The 18931-nt window shown below is 18.8% G+C and overlaps 1 long non-coding RNA gene across 1 annotated transcript; it reads right to left on the bottom strand.

The window, feature by feature from the left end:
- Positions 1-2851: 2851 nt before the first annotated feature.
- LOC135146022 (uncharacterized) lies at positions 2852-10201 on the bottom strand. Its single transcript, XR_010283648.1, has 4 exons — positions 10102-10201; positions 6839-6986; positions 4812-4965; positions 2852-3168 (listed from the first exon to the last, which is right to left on the bottom strand). It is a non-coding gene; the product is annotated as an uncharacterized LOC135146022 (long non-coding RNA).
- Between the last annotated feature and the right edge of the window lie 8730 nt (positions 10202-18931).

The raw sequence follows: 18931 nt of genomic DNA, 5'->3' as shown, positions 1-18931 counted from the left end.
TACTTATAAAGAAATATCAAAAAATTACTAATAAAGTTTTATTAAGAAAATTAATAAAAGTTTAAAAAATTAATTATTTATATAAAAAGACAATAAAATGTCATTAATATAAAATTAAAACTACAGAGTATTGAGCAACTTAAAACAATTTTTTTTATCAATATTGTAATATTATATTCTTTTGATTATTAAATTAATGTAACAAAAATTTTATTTTAAAAGAAAAACTGAATAATAATAAAAGATAACAATTTTAAAAGTCGCTTATAAGTTCTTTATAAATAGTAAATAAATAAGCTACAGATAAACTCTTATAAACTAAAAAAAATTCAGAGTATATAATTTATATATCAAAGTTATTTCTTTATTATTTAAAATAAATTTTATAAAGGAAACATTCAACTAAAAAAATATTTTTCTAAAACTGTAAATTTGAAAAACTTCATAAATTATTTCATAAAATAAATAATTAATATCAAGAATTATATAAGTTTTTCTATTAAAAGACTGTATTTAAATAAATTGTACTGTAGTATTCTAAAATTATGTTCAAAGCGATATAATAAGTTTTCAAACTATTTGACACTTTTAAAATTTAATTAATAAAGTTTGGAAATAAAATTTATTCTTTTGCGTATGAAATAATATAGTAACGAAAAGTTTAAATTTGTAATTAAAGATAAATTTAAATAATAATTAAATTAAATCATAAGTTCTAAAAAAATACTAAATATAAAATGTAAATAATTTTTTAAAAAAAACTAACGAGGTTTGTAAACAGTATAAAAATTTATTTATTGAATCGTTTGCTCATAAATTTTAACTGAAATTTTATAAAGAACAAATTGCTATTATTTTAAAAAAAATTATGAATTTCTATTGAAAAAAATATTGATTGTTAAAATAATATTTTTTAAACTTATTAAGATTAAAACCAATTAAGATTACGAAAAATAGTTAAACAAATTAATTTCGAATTGCTTGAGGATTTTTAATTCAAAGAAAAGTTTTTGATAAATAAATAGTAAAAAATATGAAAAAGATGATTTAGTATAATTGTTTTTTTCAATAGGGCATAGTAATTTTTTTTTTTAAACTACTTTACACTTAAATTTTTATAAAAAAAAAAATTAAATAATAAAATCTGACTTTTTCGTTTACTGAATTCAGTAGTAACAAATTTTTTTATATACTAAAAGAATAGTAATAATTAAATATAGTTATTTTAAAGTCTTTTATTAGTTCTATATAAATAGTAAAATTGAAGTAATAATTTAATTAATTATAATATAAAAAGTTCATATTTCATGTATAGAGTTTTTTTTTCTCATAGTAATTTAAAAATTCTAGAGGAAACAAAAAATCCTGAAAATGAAATCAATTGTTATTTTTTTTAAAAAATTTATTTGGTAACGAAAATTTTGTTTTAAAAGTATATATTAAAGAAAAAAATTTGTTTAAATCAAATTTGACGTAACTTGAAAGTTTCCAATAAATAGTAAAACCTTTTGTAAAAGTATACATTTTATGTGTTAAATTGTTTGCTAAATTCTGTTACAGTTTTAAAAAGAAAATATGAATTACTATAAATCTCAAAAAAATTTAAAGCACTCCAAGTAAAATATTCTAAATATTTTTTTCTATATCTTATATAACAATTAATTTCCAAGATTCTGAAAAGTTTAGTATTTTTTATATCCGTTATGCTTAAAGCGTATAAATAGGAATATAAATTTCTTTAGTAAAAGTATAAAATTATTGCTTGTTAAATCATCTAAAATTAACTTAATTTTCTATAAAATTTATAAAAAGCACTTCACTAAAGAATTGTTTTATTTGAATTCATTTAAATTCCTGTTAATAAAATTAATTTTTTAAAGCTTAAAAAATTTGTATTTTTTCTATCCGATTGCTTAAGCCCTATAAAAAGGAATATAAATTTCTTTAGCAAAAGTACAAAAATATTGTTTCTTAAATTATCTGCTAAATTTTAATTCAAATTTTGAAAAGAAAAAAGATTTACCTTAATTTTATAAAAATTTGAGCAATCCGAAAAAAAAACCTTAAGGTTATTTTTTAATCTTCATATTATTATAAATTACTTGTAAGATTCTATATAGTTTTGTATTTTTTAGATCCGAAATGCTTAAAGGGTATAAAAAAGAAATTAAATTTCTTTAGTGAAAGTATATATTTTATGTTTGCTAAAATTTCCGCTAATTTTTAATTTTAATATAGTAAAGAGAAAATGATTCACAGTAAATGTTATAATAACTCGAATCACTCCCATAAAGAAATGTTCTAATTGTTTTTTTTTTAACTTCATATAATTTTAATTTTGAGATTCTGAACAGTTTAGTTATTTTTTTTTTTCAATATGCTTAAAGAGTATAAAAGGGGATATGAATTTCTTTAGTAAAAGTATATAATTTATGTTATATAATTAAAATCTTGCAAAGAAAAAGAATTTAAAAAATTTAAAGCAATCCAAAAAAAATCTAATTGTTATTTTTTTTTAACCTTCGTATTATTATAAATGACTTCCAAGATTTCTGAAAAAAAATTATACTTTTTAAATCCGATTTGCTTAAAGCGTATATATAAGGAATAGTTTTCTCAAAAACTAAAAGTAACTTTTTTTAACCATATAAACTTTTTAATATGAAGTGTATAACTTTTTTATTACAAATTTCATCACGAAATTTTTGTATTTTTATAATATTTTATGAAATTATAATAAGTATTTACTTTTAATAGAGACTTTGAGTAAACCTCGAAATGAAAAAACTTCAACTTATAATAAGAATAATAATAAAACAAAATTATAAAGCCTTTATTTAATAAAATATCAATAAATCTATAAAAAATTAAAAACCAAGAGGCTGATGTTCAAAAAAATTACCGAACAAACAACAAATAAAGATTCATAAAATGGGAATTTCTCTAAAAAAGGAGCACACTTCCACCAATTATGGCGGTTTAGCTGAAGAGAGAGCCACCAACGGAATGGCACGAGGCAGAAGTGGGCCAGACGCACGTGAGAGGGCATGGCGGGTAGCAGAGGAACGACGTACAAAAAAGTCATGAGGTAGAGAAAAGTGTTGAGGTCCTGAGCTTTGGATTCTCCTAGAAGAACTACGCTCGTCTGTTTTCCTCCTAGCTCGTCTCCTGTTTGAAGTTTAAGATTATTAAAATTAAATTAAATTAAAAAGTTTAACGAATTTTTGAATATTATTAGAATTATTAATATAAAGTTTAATAGTAATAATAAGTTAAATGTAACAAACACAAATAAAAATATATTTAGTCTAAACATAAACTTTTAGTATAATAATATTTTAAAATAAAATGAGAATTAAAAATTTAATTAATTCGAAAATAAATTTAATATAAAAAAAACTATAATAAAAAAGTAACAAAAGTAAACTTTTTATTAATAGAATTTAAAATTATTTACAAAAGTAAAAACTAAATAAAATCTTTCTTTAGCAAAAATTAGTAAACTGAATGTATTATAAATAATAAAAATACTTATAAAATTTACAAATTCTTAAAATAAAAAATATAAAATAAATAAATGTATTAGTAATATATAATAACAGCAATAGAGAATAATAATAATAATAATAATAATAATAATAATACTTTTAAAGTTTCTTTAACTTTTTTAATAAATAATAAAATATATAAACATAATATATAAAAGTAATAATTATTTTAGTAAATATATTAAAAATTTAAAACGAAATCTTTGATAATTTTATTTAATAAATAAATATAATAAATTCTATAATAATTTTTTTAATATATAAATATATAAAACTTTTACTAGCAAAATATATTAATAAATTAATTTATAAAATTTTTTAATAAGTTAAATATAATAAATAATTTTAATAATAATTAATATAATAATTTTTTAGTAAATATATAAATAAAAATTTTAAAAATGTTTTCTATAAAGAAATAAATATAATAATTTTATTTTTAATATATTTTCTTTACTAATACTTTTAATAAAATAAGTATAAAAATAATAAAAGAATACTTTTACCTGCAAAAATTAAAATAATAATAAAAGCTATATTTAATAATATTGTTCGAGTATAATAATTATTTAAGTAAATAAATAAATATAATTTTTTTAAATAAATTTATGATAAATAAAATATTATAAGTATGAATATTTTAAAAAAAATTCTTTTAATAAATAAAAAAGATAAAGTAAATAATATCACATTTCTTATAAAAATAATAATATTGTTAATAAATGTAATAAATAGATGCATATATTGTAGGCGATTATCCTATGAAAAAATATTTATAATATAATAAATTCTTTAAATATAATAATATTAATGAGTATATAAAAAAAAATATATATATATTTTTAAATTAAAAATTAGTTTAATAAATAAAATAATAATTATATAAGTAATATTTTTTATAGCAGTAAACTTTTAATAAATATATATAATAATATAATAAATTTTTCTTAAAATAATATTATATATATTTTATAATAATTTTTTATAAATAAAATAATTATATTAGTATATATATATACTTTTGGAATTAATAATTCTACAAATAATAAATAACATAAAATAATATTCTTTTATACATAATAATTCTTCTAATAAATAAAATAAAATCATCATTATAATAAATTCCTATGAAATAAAGCTCTCTTAATAAATATATACAAAAAAATAAAAAATAATATTCTTCTAATAAATAAAACAAAATAATGATATAATTTTTTTTATAACATTTTTTTTATGGATATATACAAAAAAGTTAGTGAAAACCTTCTTTATCGGGAATATTCATCACAATCATTCGAGCGCAATTGATAATAAATAGCGGAAGAAGAGAAGAAAAAAAACGCTCATCAAGAACGCCGCCGTAGAGGGTAAAGGAAAGCGCAGGAGTAGCAAAAACCAGAACATACGAAACACAAAGCTTTTAAAAAATATATAAAATTAATAAATTTATTATATTTATTTAATATTTATAAGTAATACTTATAATATAAACAAAAAATTAATAATATTTCATATTAATTTAAAAGAAATAATTATAGAATAAAAGAAAGTAGCAACAAAGTTTTTAAAAAAATATATAAAGTAATTTTATTAATTTTTTTTTAAATTAATTAATTTAATGTAAAAAATTTATGAAAAATAATATTTTATTTAAATTTATAATAGAATATTTAAAACGGCTTTAAAAAAGTAATGTAGTATTAAAAAAGTAGCAACAAAGTCTTCCAAAAAAAATAAAATTAAAAAATTTATTATATTTTTATTATTTATTAATATCATTAAAAAATGATAATATTTCATATTTAATTATTAAATAATACTAAAAACTGCTAAGAAAATGATATAGAATGAAAAAAAAGTAGATCCAAAGTTTGTAAAATATATATATAAAAATAATGATTATTATATATTTTTTAATATTTATTAATAAAAAAGCAATAATTATGATAAATCTATTAAAAAATTTTGTTAGTATTATAAAAAGATTATTAAAACTGATATCTTTATATAAAATATTTACTGTTTATAACATTTTTTATAATATTTAATGAAATATAATAACTAATAATTTTTTAAAATAATAAACTTGTATTTATATATTAATAAATAAAATAAAAATAAAAATAATCATAGAATAGAAAAAAGTAGCAAAAACCAGAATATACGAAACAAAAAGATTTAAAAATTATTATAAATATACAACTTTATTATATTTTTTATAATATTTATTAATAACATTAAATAATATTGTTAAAAAGTATAAATAGTAAAGTAAAAGTAAATATAATAATAATAATTACTAAAGTTTATAAATAAAAAACAAAAAGTTTTTAAAAAAATATATTAATAATAGTATTAGATGAAGCTATTAAGAAAATTTAATAATTTAAGTTAAAGCTTATAAAAAAGTTATAATGAAATGAAGGAACGGATATAAAAGTTATATTATTGATTATAGTTATTATTACTATTAATATAATTATTTATTACTGTTATTATTTTTATTATCATTAATAATTTTATTTGTTAAAATTATTATAATCATTTTTAGTATAATATTTTATTAATATTATATTTATTTTAAAAATAGTTTTTTTAATCCCTAATTATTATTATGATAATTACTTACATTAATATTATTATTGTTATAATTTATTGGCATATTATTATTATCATGATTTATTATTAATAGTTATAATAATTTATTATTATTATAATAATCATGAAATATTATTATTTAATTATTATAACATTTATTTTTAATAGCAATTATAACTATTATTATCGTTGTCATCATTTATTATTATTAGTATTATTGTTATAATCATTTATTACTAATATTATTATTGTAATCATCTATTATTATTTATAATTTATGGTTATTATATTTATAAATATCGTTCATTCTCTTTTTTGTAATTATTTATTAATAATAATTATTATTATTAATTAATATTATTGTAATCATTTAACATTTATTATCTATGAATATTATAATCATTATTATTATTTATTATTTTTTTAATTCATAATTGCTATTATCATTTATTATAATAATAATAATAATCATTGATTCGTTATCGTTTATTATTATTATGATTATTTAATTAATCATCTATTATATTTATTATTATAATCATTTAAAATAATTATTTATTACCATTAGTTATTATCCTAATCGTTTATAATCTTTATTATTATTATAATTAGTTATTAATATTATTGAAAACATTTATTAATTTTATTATTATTATTATTATTTGACATTATTCTTGTTATTATCATTTAACCTCGCCCAATCCGCGAGCCGACAAGCGTAGAGGCTCCACGCTGTACATGATGGACACGAAAAGAACGCTGAAGCCAATCAAAATGAAGCTTAACGGAAACTTAGAAAAACTCTCGACGGGGCTCAAAAGTGCTTCCGTTAAAGTTGTGCTAATAATAATAAGTAATTATAATAATAAAGTAATAATAATAAGTAATACTAAAAAAAAAAAAAGAAGCGCAAAATTTTTATATATAAATAGAAAAAAGTATATTAAAAAAATATACAAACGTGTTTACATATTTTATTATTATGTCAAAAATCATTACTTTTATTATTACCTTTCCATAATTTTTAATACTTTTTGTTATTTTAGTATTATAAATTTTGATCATAATTAACACCACTTTAAAAAATAATAATAATATATAAAGTAGATATAATACTGTAATTACTACTATTAGTAAAGTAATATTTTTTATTTATTTGTATTTTTTTTGTTTTACTTTTTACTACTTTTATTTTAAATTGATAAAAAGTATTAAGCATTAACTAATAATGATAAATAATAATAATAAGTTTAAATAAGAAATAATAATAATTTTAAAAACTCTAAAAATCAGTAATAAAAAAAATAAAAGTTTTATATTTCGTATTAAAGTTTTTAGTAAAAGTATAAAAATACACAAAAATAATTCAAGAATGATATTATTAATATTATCGCAAACTTTTTGATAGTAATAATGATAATAATATATTATAAAATAATAATATAACAAAGCACTTTCAGTAGTAATTTTTATACATGTCTTGAATAAATCTGAAAATATACACTAATAAATATTTAAGAATAATATTAATAGTAATAATTTTATTGTAAACTGCTTAATAATAATAGTAAGAATAAATATATTATAAACTTTTTATAAGTAAGTATATATTATTTAATAGTTTTATTTTATTTTTAAGTGGTGTTTTTATATTTTTCAAAATTTATTTCTATTTAAAACGTACACAAAAGCTTTATTAATGTAATTATAAAATATAAAACTCTTTTAGTAGTTATTATGATAAAAGTTTTAAATAAATCTGGAATACTCAATATAAAATTTCAATTATAGTGTTAATAGTACTAATTTTATTATAAACTTCTTAATAATTATAATAATAAATTATTAAACTTTTTATATACCAGTATATTCTTTTAATGTACTTATTTTATTTTTTGATTATCTTTTTTATGTCTTTCGAAATTTTTTTATATTTTTAAAAAGTACAGAAAAACTTTTTATAATTATTAAAATAATAATAAAATTTTTTTTTATAAAACTTCCAGTATTGCATATAGTTTTATATGAAGTATAAAAGTTTTCAATATTTCTATAAAATTCCATCATAAGAAAAATAAAAAATAAAAATTATTTCAATGCAAACAGCATTATACAAAATAAAAATTAAAAAAAATAGAATAACAAGTAACAAATAATATTAATAAATATTAAATATTAAGTAAAAAAAAACTGAAAGTATTACAAATTAATGTAATATATAAAATATAAAAAATAATAAATCAAATAAATCAAATCAATATAATTCAATATATTTTATAAAATTTTATTATAAAAATTTTATAATAAAATAATAAAAAATTATAAGTATAAAATTTATTCAATAAAGAATTCTAAAAAATGAAATATTTATTATAAAAAGTTTCTTTAAAGAATGAATAAAAAATTTATACAAAAAATTTAAATAAAAGTCCTTTTATATATTTATCATATTTTTTTAAAAAAGTATTAGTATGAGATTTTCTTATAAATAATTTATATATAATGATTATAATCTTATTAAAAATGAAAATTTTATTAATATTTATTTCATTTTTTTTAAAAGAAGTCTACTAATAATACATATATAAATATATGGATATTTCTTATTAATAATAGAATTATAATAAACATTTATCTAGTATAAATATCTACTATATATTTATTAGAATGGTTTTAATAAAAAATATAAAAAATAAATAAATAATAACTTAATAAAAAGAAAGAATTCTAAATAAAAGTTATTTCACATGATTATTAAAATTTTTAATAAATATTAATTGTCCGATATTTGCTTGTTAATAAAATTTGTATATAATAATAATGATCTTATAAAATATCGAGTTATAAACAATATTTATTTATTTAAAAAAGATTACTTAAATTAATTAAATAAAAATTATATATTAAAAATTCTTATTTATAGTAGAATTATAAATAACTTATTTTAGTATAACATAAACATCCATTAGAAAAGTTTTAAAAGAAATAAAAAATAAAAAATAAATTTAGTACAATCTTTAATATAAAAAGGATTATAAGTAAAATTTGTCTTATATAAAGATGTATTTAAAATAAAATTATTATATAAAGTTTATAAAAAAATAAATATTATGAATGTATAATTTTTTTCAAAAGAATTAATACTTATTTTTTTTATTATATTAATTTCTTAAAGATTTATTTATTTTTATAAGTTTATTATAATATACATATATAAAAATTTATTTAAAAAAAGTTATTTTTTATAAATAAATGTATTCATTATATAAAATTTCTTAAAAAAAATTTATATGATAAATAAATATTAAATGTATATAAAAATTTTGTTTATAATATAATTTTTTTAAGAAAATATTATATGAAGTTATATAAAAAATTTACATAAGAATTAAATACTAAATATATAACTTATAAATAAAAATTTATTTAAAAATTATTATTAATATATATGTATTATTTATTAAAAGAAGTTATGTTTACTCGAAGAAAAAAATTGATAATAATAAAAAGAAAAACTTTTAAATTTAAAAATCATAAATATTTATATATATAAAGATTTATATTACTTATTATGGACTTATTTATAAAATAAATAGTATATAATTGACTTATAAAAAAAATTATATATAATATTTGAATTGTGAATTTTTTAAAATAAATATAAATTATATATAATTTAATTATAAAAATAATTTGTAAATCGTATTTATATTATTTGTTATAAATTTTTATAAATAAATATAAATTGTATATTTACTTATAAAATAAATTTATAAATAAAAATGGTATTATTTTTTATACACTTTTATATTGAAATAATTGTATATAATTAGAAAGAAAATTAATAAAAAATATCTTTATTATTTATTATGAATTTTTGTATATAAATGGAAACTGAATGGAATTTACTAATAAAATAAATTATAAATTTACTAAGAATTTAGATAAAGTTTACTTGTGCATAATATGTAAGTATCTCGCGCACGAGGAAGCGCCTAAACTAATAGAAGAAACAAGACTAATAATGCCAAGCAAAAGAGCAGAACTTCGAGGTAAAATTCCTATTGGTGCATTGTTATTAATGATTAGAGAAAAAAATTAAATATTTATAAATAAAATTTGAAAAAATTGTATATTTTATTATAATAAAATTAAATAGAATTTTGGTTTATTTTATATTATTATTTCTAAAAAGTGTAGTTTACCATGAATTTATATAAAATTATAAATAATGGACTATCTATATTTAAAAATTACAAATTCTTATAAATTAGTAAATATTAATATATAAAAATTTTATAATTTTGTATGTTTCATGATAAATTTAAATATAATAAATAGCTTAAATAATAATTGAATATAGAGATTAGAAAAGTTGTATAATTTATATAGAATTATATAGAAATTTATATTTATTTTATATTTATATTTTTAGAAATTATAAAATTGTATATTTTAGTATAAATTTATACGAAATTTTATATTAAATAATAACTAAATATAAAAATAACATAAGTTGTATAATTTATAATGAAATTGAATAGAATAGAAATTATAATTTATTTATATTTATATTTTAAAAAGTAAATTTTATATAAAATATTTATTTAAATTATGAGTATTTGAATGTAAAAATTAAAAAATTAATATAAATTTATAAAAATTACTAGAGTTGTATAATATATAATAAAATTAAATAGAACAAGTGAATTATAGAACTTTTATACATAAAAATTTAAAAATTTGTATAATTTATTACTGAAATAAATAGAATAAATAAATTATAGTAAGTTTATTTATATAAATTTAAATATTTGTATAATTTATAATAAAAACAAAAATAGTAGATAAATTTTATTATATTTTTATATATAATATATAATGAATCTTATAGTTTATCATAAAAATAAATGATATGAATAATTGTGAATTCATTTACTTTAATAAAATGTGAATAGTTATAAAATTTATTGTAAATAATTTTAATATTTCATAATAAAATATTTTATAAATATTATAAATAATATATTATTTACTAAATATATCGAATATAATAATTTATTTTTTTAAAAATTTATATTTTAATAAATTATTAATTGTATAATTTCTAATAAAAATATTATAATTTATTAATTATCAAATATATCGATAATAACTAATTTTGAAATTTATAATTTTAAAAATTATAAACTCGTCAAATGTAAAATTTAATAATAAAAAATATCAAATCGAATATAATTATTTAGTTACTATTTATTTCTTAAAGTATAAAAATGTATAATTCATAATAAAAATATTTAAAATTTTTTTATAATTTATTATTTATTAAAAATATCAAATATACTTAATTATTTAAATTTCATAAAAACTTTAAATTTGTATTATTTATAATAAAGATATTATAAACATTATTTATTAAATACATCGAAGTTCAATAAATCATTTTTAGGTGCGGTAGAAAGGTTTTGATTTAAAATTGTTCATTAGCGATGAGGAATTTTAAATATATTATTAAGGAAACTTGTAAATTTTTTTAAATTATTATATAAAGTCGATAAACTTTGAAAATTATTAAACACTAGCTTTGAAAAATATTAACATTTTCTTTAAAAAGCTTATAACTATTATCAATAGTTATATATATATATAATAAATTATTTGTTTTAAATAGAACACTAGTAACTTGAGAATATAGTAACTTTAAGGTTTTCTAATAAGAACAGGTGCTAAATTCCCTGTCATATGGCGTACGTTATCGTTAATAGCATACTTTGTACTTATCTCTTGGAGCCTTTGTGTTCACTTATTAGACTCGTACCGCTGTAGTGACTGACTTGAATATTATACTTCTTTACAGTTATAAATGAATAGCGACCAGATACATTCCTGCGCAACACCTTGGCATTAACTTTGACACTTGAATGCTGACGCCTTGTCTACTGGCATCGCCTTCGATGTAATTTATTCTTATACGTAACTTAGGAAGATCAGGTGGATCCTTGCTTGAATTCTTGGGGACCCTAGCGAAGTTACTAATGTAAGCTTTTGTCCAACGCAAGTAGCAAAGTCGAACGCAGACGTAGGGGCTTAGTAAGGAGTGATGACTATTAGCACTATATCCCGTTCCGGGACCACGAGTGTGGTGAACCAGTTAAATAGTGATCTCCGTTGTATAACCAATGTAGGTTTAAGTACAGAGTAGCTAACTGTGCTTTTGGCTAGTAAGGCTAATAGTGTTATTTACCAGTAATTGTATACATAATCGCACGACCCCCAGAATTATTTTAATTAGATTATAAACTAATTTAAAAATATTTTAACAAAATTCTATAAATAAAAAAGAAATTTATATAAATAAAAATTTGTTTAATATAAAATAAATTTGAATAATAATTATACATTTTATATCTTATAAAATTATTAAGAATTATTATAATTTACTATAAATTGGATTATAAGTATTTTTTTATTATTTATATTAAAGATATATATTTTTCTTATAAAATTCTGAAACCATAAAAATATAATTTTTAATATATTTAAAAAAATTTAAAAAAATTATAAATTGACTAATTTACTCTAAAATATAGTGTAACTAACCTTATTTATTATTTACATTATAAACTAAAATAATAATTAACGTATAAAATTTTTAGATTAGTATAAATGGAATAGATTCAAATATATACTATAAATTGTATAACATGTATAATATAAAAAAGTTATTAATTTAAATTAAATTATCATATATTTTAATTTTTTTTAAAACTACTAAAAATTATAAATTGTAAACATTTATATTCTAAAAAAATTATAGATTGGTATAAATTATTATTTTTTTTTACCTTATTTTAAAACTTAAATAATATATAAAATGTAACACATTAATAATATAATACTGTTAAATTATCCTCTTATTTACTTTCCGTAAAACTTTAAAAAGTAATAAATTTTAAAATCTAAAAAAGTTATAAATTTGTTTAGATTATCTTTTTCACCTTCTTTTAGAACTTTACTTCCTCCAGTCCAAGAACTGGAATTCTTATTTAAACGATCCACATAAAAATCAGCCCATTCGTTCCAAAAATGAGTACCAGTATGCGTAATGGAAATGGTTAGTTGTGTTAATAAAAAAAGCTTCCAGTCAAAAAAATAAGATGTTTCTCCTAATTTAAATTTAAAGAATTTATTTAAAGAAAATAAAATTTTTCAATATAATTTTTATCTAATTTTTGGTAAAATACGTTTATGTTTGCTTACTAAAAATAATTTAATAACCTTTCCTTTATAGATTTTTTTTAGTTAAAGCTATTAATTAATTAATAGTGAAAAACGTTAATATTCGCCATCAAGATTCTTAAAAAGAATAAAATTTTAAATTCAGTTAATCATCTTTTTTTAAATATCATTTATTAAAAGTAAAATCTAAAATAATAATTCTTAAATGAATTTTTTTATGTTAAATATTTTTCTTTATAATAATTATTACAAGATTAGCAGTGAAAAACTTTAAAGTTCGCTTCCAAGGCTCTTATCAAACTAAATATTCTAACTCTTAAAATAGAAATTTATAAATTAGACATCTTTGAATTTTCCAGCTATTATCAAATTAGTAATATAAAACAATGTTTTCTTTCATAGTTTTTGAAGGAACTATCAATATAATTCTTACATGTTTCACTATCACTCATGCTTTTATTTTACAATAATTTAGAAAAGGTCTAATACTTTTTCTTTGACCAATAATTTTGCTAAATAAATAAGTAAACACATTCTTGATTGTGACTTTTTATTTCACTTTTTATGTATACATTTTAAGTGTCACTCTTTTTTGCTTTATAACATAAAAAATTAGAAGCTTCATCGATTTATATTTTTATAAATATGTATTTAAATTACAAAGTAATTGCTTCAAACTTATCAATAGTCTAATAATAATGTAAAACATAACTATTTCTTCAGTTAAACGGATATTAATATCTAAAATGACTCACCTCGATGTCTTTTTTGATCTATCATAAGTAAAATGCCAGTGATATGGAGCAGTGCTGAGTAGAATAAAAACTTTGGACGAGAAAGTTTTACAAGAGCAAAAAAAATTTCAATATTATTTCTTTTAGGAATATCATTAGTTGGCTTTTTAATTACTTTAGTATCTCTCTGAGACATTCAATAGGTGTGACAAAAAACAGTGATGATGAAAAAGAAGCTCTAAAGGCTTAAAAGGCGTATAACTTTTAGTCACGTGGAGTAAAAGTAATACACGCAAACTCAAACTACTATTTATATTTGATAAAAGAATCATAATTAATAAAAGTTAATTACAAATAATAGCAAAAAAATAATTTGAAATGCTTGAAAAAATGCTTGGTATATTATTTTGTAACTTTACAGATTTTCATAAACCTCTAAACGTTTTGAGATTTCTTTCTCTGCCAGTAAACCAAGCAAACATATTAAGATAACTAGCATGTTACTAAGCTCTTACTTAAAAGAATGAAAATGTTGGAGGTGCGATGTTAGTTAGTAATCAATAGAGAGCACGTAAGCTTTTTATATTAAACTAGAATGACTCGCTAATAATTAAAACCGTAAAAATTTTACGCCTTTTCTCAGCTAATTTCTTAAACTTTTTTGATACTTTACAATTTAGTTTAACGAGAAGAACAGTATTACAAATAATATCTAACTTGGTTGAGCAGGAAACCCAGCAGTGCAAATAAGAGTAATTGAAGGAAAGTGTATATAAAAATAAATATAATATATGTACAATATGTAATAAAAGTAATAATAATGGAATAATAATAAATAAATTAATAAAATTAATTAATTACAAAAAATATGTTTTTCGCTCAAAAGTAGTGACCAGATTTAAAACCTGCAGCGTAGATAGGAACTTCTTCAAACTAAGTAACTATTTTTTTCGCCATACTACTAAACTACACTTTCCATCGTGAATACCTTAATGCATACGACGACAAAACGATGTAAAAATAATAAAAAATAGAAAATAAAAAAAATTAATAGAAATAATTTGAAGTACTAAGGAAAATTAAGTAAAAAATTATTATGTTTTGCTTTCGTGTAGGACTATTTACTGCATACTCAAAATACGATTTTTTTAAAAGGTGAGCATATATTAGTGCTTCTCAAACTCTTAGTTATGCTTAAAGACAACGTTTTTTTAAAAATCTGAAAAACCCTTCTAATCTTGCCGGATTGGATGAACGATATAAAAAAGCGAATAGTAAAATAGTAAAATTAAATGTTATCACTCTTTTAAGAAAGAAACTTATTAGTGCTTTACATCAGAATTAGAAAAACAAAATATGTAAAGCTTCTTTAAGAATATGCGTAAAATAAAATTGAATATATAACGTTTTGCGAGGTGTATTTGTCACAAATAGATAAAATTTTATTTTCATTTTACCAAATTACAATTAATTTGTTTCCATTTATAGGCGGTATAATATTATTTTGTAATGTAAGTTGTTTCCATTGGTTAAAAGCTTGCCTGTTTTGTATTTAGTATACAAGTTTTAATTATTAATTTACACTTACTACTTGTGTAAAGGCTGCCTAATACGTATTTAAACCCTTTATAATTATCTTTATTACTATAATTTGGTATAAATAGCATTAATTAAGGTTTTTATTAGATTCAAAAGTTTTTAAAAATATTTTAACATATTTCATCAGAGATAATGGCAAGGACTGTACGCTATAGCCTTGGAAAGTTTAACTTAAAAAGTTTCTCTACATTTGATAGATATGTTTGAGTTAATTTTAAGTTTAAATAAAAAATTCAATCAGTAAAAATTTAGACCACCGATTATGAATGTTAAAATACTTCGCTTAGTTTGTTTTGTTCTTAATAACATGTTAATCATGTTGCAGCTTTAGTTATATTACATAATTATACTTTACAATTATGATAGAAGTATAAAAGTAGTAATAATTATCAAAGAAATGTTTAATTTTCTAAACTGCTAGCTATGTGCTTTTAACTAAATTGACTATAATGGTACATTACGCATAAATGTGCATCTAAAAGTAACATTTGAAGATTGCGTATAACTAACATGTAAAAGCCAATAACAGCAATTTCAAAAATGTTTATATGCGGATACCGCAAGCAGCGTATAAAACCATATAATAACGTACTTGCTTAAAGTCTTTCGAGTGTAGTGCGGGTTCAGTAAAGAGATCTGGCCCCACCTTCCTTTGTTATCTATAAATAAAGTCGCTATAGTTAAATCGTAAGAACTCTCTTAGTGGGGGTTTAGGATAATAAAACATAAAAAGTAATAAAATGGTATCTATTTCTATCGCTATCAGTTAAAAGTAATTGACAATTTACTATAGAAAAAAATTTAAAATTAAAGCTTTGTAAAAAACTATTGTATTAACTGTAGCCAATATGACTTTTATCTATTAATAAGTAAATAAATTTAAATACATAAAAATTACATAACTTTTAAGAGGGGTAGTACAATATTTTCTTCGCAATATTTTTATTATTAAACTTTACTTCTCTTATAAAATATTACTGGTAAAAAAACCTTTCTAATACGCTAATAATTAAAGCTCTCTCACGTATTGCAATATTGTGGTCGTGAACAAACAACTCTCCAAGTAATGCAATAAAAAAATCCTCAACAGCAATATTTAAAACAATAGTTTAACAGGCTATAAAAAATATTAGTTAAACAGAAAATAATATGTGTAAACATAAACAGTCTTAAATATAAATATAATCAAGTTTCTCTTATACTTCTTTTTATATCTCTTGATAAATATTTTAGTACTTTTATTCACTTTATGTATATCCTATGCTGTTAAAGCCTTGGAAAAAAAAGCAATGAATAAGTAAAAAGTATCTCTCTTTTTTTGCTTCCATATTTATTTCTTTTGCTGCTGAAAACTTGTTACAAGGCAAGAAAATTAAGGAAAACTTAATGAATGCTAAAAGTTTCTTTAGGGGAGTTGTTCAAGAAGGACAGTTATGCATACTACATATGAGTCTTTCAAAACAATATGTTACTTGGAGTATATAATAATTTTCTTCTAGCCTAAAAATTTAAGGTTTAATTATAAAAAAAACACTTGGTTAACCAATTTAATCCAGAATATAGATATTTAGCGGTAATTAACGTATAAAGCAGTAAGCCACACATTTTGTCATTTTTGCCAAACTTTAATATAAATTTTTATTGCGTTCACACTAATATTCCTAAATTTTCCTACGAAACTTGCTTTGGTTTTCTTAACCTGCCTAACTTATTAAAAATATCAATCATATGTTTTAATATATTAATAATTTCCTTATATATATCTCCTTCTGTACACGTATATATCTAAAATATATACCTAATTCCTTTCACTTAATGTACTTTATCTTAAATTTGTGTACTTTGGCCGACTCTAATTAAAAATTTAAACAGAAAGCTTAACGCCTAAAGATAAATTATTTGAGTTGAAATAAAAATTTTTTGTAAGAACTGCACTTACAATACGAGAAATGTCTTCCGAAAAGAGAAGTGTTTAGGAATTTAGATCACTTCTTACGCTGCTCTTCAACCATAAGAAATATATCCAAGCGGGCCAACAGGTCCGACAATACCATGAATAATTGTGCTCTTACCAAGTGTTTGCCTAATAAAATTTTTTATGTTGCTAAGGTTGATTAGAATACCACACCCCTAGCTTGCCTTTCAAAGAAGTTCTTAAAGTTGTAATTCGCAGTATCTTTATTGAGATACCAATAATATTAAAAAAGAAATTGAATTCCTTTACCCTGCACTTCAATGTTCAGATATGTAATATGCGGCGAATCTCATGACACCAAACTGTGCACAAATGAAAGAGAGCAGCTCCGTTAAAAAAAGGTGTTTTACTGAAGTCGTGAATGAGTCAATCACACCAAGGCGAAAACCTAATATTATGCCTACTTCTAAGAGAAACATTGTTAATTAGTTAATGTTTTCACTATTAAAAGCTATAAATGATCTTTTAATAATCTTTTTAAGGGTCTAGTTACATATTTGTGATATCTTCATAGCGAAGGATGGGCCTAGCTAACTGTGCAATGTGCTATAGAGGTATATAGTATTATTATCCAGTATAAATGGATATAACCGCAAGGCAATTTTTTTTGCAAAGGCCTTTAACAATATATATTGTTTAATTCTCCTTTATGCGTGAACTTTCTTCCTATCAGAATACTAATTTACTCGAAACAGAAAAGTTTCTCACAGATTTCAATGGCTTCCCTTAAAAATTTACCAACAAGAATTTTTAAAAAATTGCTTGGACGAAAATTTACCTACTTGTGGATATCCTTTACAGAGATTCAGTAACTTTGACGAATTTACAACCTGAGGAAGCAGTAATTTTGTTAGCTTCTATAACCAAGAAGCCCCTTTTTTAGCCTTTAATATAACTATTCCGATAACAAATTTTTTTTGACCAAAAGATGATTGTTGTGGATCGATACATGCTCAACTTGTACACCCCGATCGAATAGTTATGTTTTTATAATAAATACTTTGGATGAGCCCCTCTGAAAGGTTATGAGCAAACCAAAGTTCGTCATCCTAATAATAAAACTAATATTCCTCTACTAATAACTAACAAAAGAACTCTTTGCGGCGGAGGAAAGCTGCTTTTCTTCCCCACTCGCTCTCTTTAAATAAAATAGTTAACTTTAATTAACCCGACTTGGAGCAAGTAAAAATAATTCCTGATGTTGTTGATAGCGCCTCTTTAAAAAATGGAAGCTCCAC

Source organism: Zophobas morio, unplaced genomic scaffold, assembly GCF_036711695.1.
Source record: "Zophobas morio isolate AGI-343-1 ecotype UQ-CSIRO unplaced genomic scaffold, CSIRO_AGI_Zmor_V1 ptg000205l, whole genome shotgun sequence".
NCBI classification, from domain to species: Eukaryota; Metazoa; Arthropoda; class Insecta; order Coleoptera; family Tenebrionidae; genus Zophobas; species Zophobas morio.
This window is presented reverse-complemented; position numbering and strand designations above follow the sequence as displayed.